Below are 3,920 nucleotides of genomic sequence, written 5' to 3'. Positions count from 1 at the left end.
AACTCACATGTCCAGGCTTGGCAGCAGGTGTCTTTACCAACTGAACCTTCTTACCAGCCCAGGGATTCTGTTTTCTGATCCAATCTGCTAGTTTGTATCTTTTGAATGAAGAAACAGTCTGTTCAGTATTCCCGGTTATTACTGAAAGGTGTGTTAACTCCTCTCATTTTTTGATGTTATTGTGTAGTGTTTTCTTTGTCCTTATTTGTTTAGTAACTGTCCAGTCTCTTTCTTTCTTTTCCTGTAGCCTCTTGGAAGAGTTATCATTTTCTTCCATCTGTAGCATTCATTCCAATATCCTCCTGAGTGCTGGCTTAGTGGTCAGAGATTGCTTTAGCCTGATTTTGCCGTGTAAAGTTTTGTTTCTCTTCTGCTGGATACTGTAACAGGGTTCACAGCTGCTGTCTTTCAGAACTTGATGGGCAACTTTTTTTTTAACTCTTTCACAACTGAGATTTTACTGGTTGAAGAGTGGAGCACACAGACACTTCAGTTCTCAAAGTATGTGCCCAAACTCTGAAGTGTCACACATTGTGTTTACATACCCAAAAGAGCCACGTGTCGTTTCTCTTTGAACTTATTCTGGGGGTGCTCCATCCCCAGACTTGCAGGTTTCCCTTAACACCTCTCATAGCCATCAAATGGTCACAATTGTGTGCCACAACAGCACACACTCAAAGTTCCCACCTTTCACAGTGCATTGTCACAATAGTTAGGAAAATGGACTGACTGCCATGACCAAAGACATAACAGTTCTGACAGGGCGAGGACCAAGAGTGGTTTTTAAGGAAACAGTTCTACTAGAAACATGAGACCAGATACAACTGAAAATATTCCAGACACAAATGCTTGACCAGACTCCAGATTGCCACTCAGTATGCTTTGTGTTGTATATAGAAAACTAGCCCCCTCTATGGAATGTTATGCTGACCCCCACCCCAGACAGTCACAGCCTCTCCTGATTCAGTATCCTGCTATGTTCTGGTTGCACCAAAAAAATAAACAACCAGCAAATGATGCAATTTCTTCAAAATCATTTACACTTGAAAAATGGAACGAGATAGGCTTTCCTCTTTAAAAATGTTTCTAGAGCTACTAAAAAACCTCACATTTACAAGACAGTTGATAAAAATATGCCTCTGGATTGTACACGAAGGGAGGCGGGGACCACTGACAGACATGATGGTTACTCCAACTTGGCTTCTTCTCCTTCTGCCTCAGAGGCTGGCCTCGGGTCCCCCGTCTCTGTTTCCTGCAGGCAGATCTGCAGTTTGCTGGTCAGCCTGTTTGCCCGTTGCGCCCCTCTTTTTGTTTGCGCTTTTTTTTTTTTTTTTGTCTGATGATTTGTCCTTTCGTGTGGCCTTTTTCCGATTCGCATTCACCTTGGCACAGGCGGGCTTAGCTGACAGCCTCGTGGAGTACCGCTCGGGCTCAGCCTTTGCAGCTCCATCCACACTAACCTTCCTCTTGGGAATCGTGATGGCGCTGGGCGGGAGGCACCTGCGTGCGAAGCCAAATCTGTCACTGGAGCTGTGCTGCTTAGCTGCCACCGCGTGAACTGATGCCCAACTTTTAAGCCCTACGTGCTTTTAGAGTTTCAGATGAACATTTTGCTTTTGTTTTCATGAGCCTGCCTATAAACGTGACTCAATCCCTCTCCTGCCACTTTAATATATTTCCTTTGTTCTGAATATTTATGTCTTTAAAAAAACTGTACTATTATGTGGGGAATTCTTTTTCTAGCTCTGTCTATTTAGTTTTCTTGTGCCCAGATGAGCATTTCTTTTCACACATTTGGGGAATTCTCTTCTATGAGTTTATTGAAAACACTTTTATTGACTTTTCCATAGACTTTATTTCCCTTGCCTATAATTTGCAGATATGGCCTTTAAATGCTGTGGCAAAGATCTTGTATATTCCATTCATACCTTAGAATATTTGTCATTGAGTTGACTGTCTGACCTAATTCCCTCTACACTGTCTCCAGGCTTGATATTGTGCCCCGAGGTTCCTGGCTTCCAGAGTCTCCAGTTTCATTTGAGCTCAGTTTTTCTTCAGTGTTTCTATCTCTGTTGAGTTCTATTTTCACATACTGAATTGATTCCCTTATTTAATTCAGCTGTTTGTGTTTCCTGAATTCCCGTTAGGGGATTATTCATATCATTTTCAAACCATCCACAAGTTTATTCCTGTCCTTTTTAAATTCTTTGAACATGTCTGTATTAGTCCTTTGTCTGGAATTTCATCAAAGTCACTCTATTGGGGGAGTGTTACTATTGGGTTAGGAAAAAAATGTTTTCAGGGAACATCTTTTAAAAATTTTAATTTAAATTAAAAACAATCTTATTTTACATGCAATCCCAGTTTCCTCCCCATCTTCCCATTCCCCCCACCATCTCCCCATCCCATTCCCCCATCTATGCCTCAGAGATGGTGAGGCCTCCAATGGGGTATCATCAAAGTTGGGGAGGACATCTTGTCTTGGCTTTTCACATGACTGGTGTTTTGCATTGAGCCTTGCCTGGTTTGTTGACCAGGTCTTTCTGGCACACCTATGTTGAATGAGTGTTTGACTTGGTACTTGGTGTTTCTGTGTCTTGATAGATCTTGGTTCTGTTCCTGTTGCTTGAAGTTCAAGGGGGTAGCTGAGGTGACCATGGCCACCTAGGGCAAAGTTGGGAGAACCACCACTGGCCTTTCTGTGAGTTGGAAGGAGGTGTTCCATACAGCCTCTGACCTCGCAAGTCAGAGTGCACTCAGGGTGGCGGTGGTGGTGGTGGTGGTGGTGTGTCTGTGTGTTGTGCACTCGTGCACATGGTGGGATGATGTCACAGGTCCTCTAAGTTCATGTGCCTGGTGTACATGGAGCACAGAGAATTTTCACTGGGAACAGGCAAGTTGCATGTCCTCTGACTTGCCCCGTCGGGGTGTGCTAGGAGCAGAGGGAACCTCACGTCCTCAGACCTCACCAGCCTAGATGCACCTGGTGCTGCCCTAGTGTGCACCAGGGTAAAGGATCTCACCCTTGTCACCTCATCACTGGAGTACATGGTACAGGAGCATGCTGTAGGGACAGTGAGTTCTGAGTCCTCTAACCTCGGCCGCCAGACTGTGTAGTAGGTGAAGGAGCCACAGCCTCTTGCTTCCCTAGCTGGAATTCACACAAGGCGACAGAAGTGTGTGCTGCAAACAGTGCCAGTCCTCTGGCCTCTTCTGCAGGGGTGTGTGCGGGGTGGTGAAGATGTGTATGGTGGGGGCAGGGCCTGGGGTGATCTACCCAGGCTGGAGGAAGAGTCAAGGCTCCTCTTCAATGATATTCATCTCTAATAATTATAGTTGCATTCACGTCCCATGTCTGCAGCCTTAAACACACTCTTTTTCTCACCAATGCATATTTCTTGCTTATCTGGACTCCCTCACACAAATCTATGAGCAATGAGCAACCACATTTCACAGCCTGCATGGCGCTCTGTCATGCAATTTCCTCACCCGACAACTTGGCTTATTGCTTTTGAATTTATCCTGACTCAAATTTTCTGGACATGGACAGAATGCAGTCAGATCCTCTGGGAGAGTGTAGCATGGATGGTCACTAGCCAGTTCCCAAGAGAGTCCTGGCTCTTCTCTGAAACATCATGACGCAGGCCGCTGCTGACCATACTTATTTGTAGTGTTGAACTCCCACTAAATAGCACTTCCTGTTCTCGTCATGTTAACAAAAGCACAGTAAGAAGGATACGTTTATTTTAGCTATGGTTTGAGGGTTCAGTCTATCATGCCTGGGAAGGGAAGTGAAGGCAGTAAGAGCTGCTCTGTCTGTGATGGCAGGGATATGGAACAGCTGGCCCTGTGTGTCCATCACTGGGAAGTAGAGAGCAGTGTGCGGTGTGCTCTGTGTGGCTCTCCTGTTCCTTAGTCTG

General features: G+C 45.2%; 1 pseudogene; it reads right to left on the bottom strand.

The window, feature by feature from the left end:
* Nucleotides 1–1,186: 1,186 nt before the first annotated feature.
* LOC101826167 lies at nt 1,187–2,658 on the bottom strand (annotated as a pseudogene).
* Nucleotides 2,659–3,920: the final 1,262 nt, after the last annotated feature.

Source organism: Mesocricetus auratus, unplaced genomic scaffold (assembly GCF_017639785.1).
Source record: "Mesocricetus auratus isolate SY011 unplaced genomic scaffold, BCM_Maur_2.0 Super-Scaffold_100004, whole genome shotgun sequence".
In the NCBI taxonomy this organism is placed as follows: domain Eukaryota; kingdom Metazoa; phylum Chordata; class Mammalia; order Rodentia; family Cricetidae; genus Mesocricetus; species Mesocricetus auratus.
This window is presented reverse-complemented; position numbering and strand designations above follow the sequence as displayed.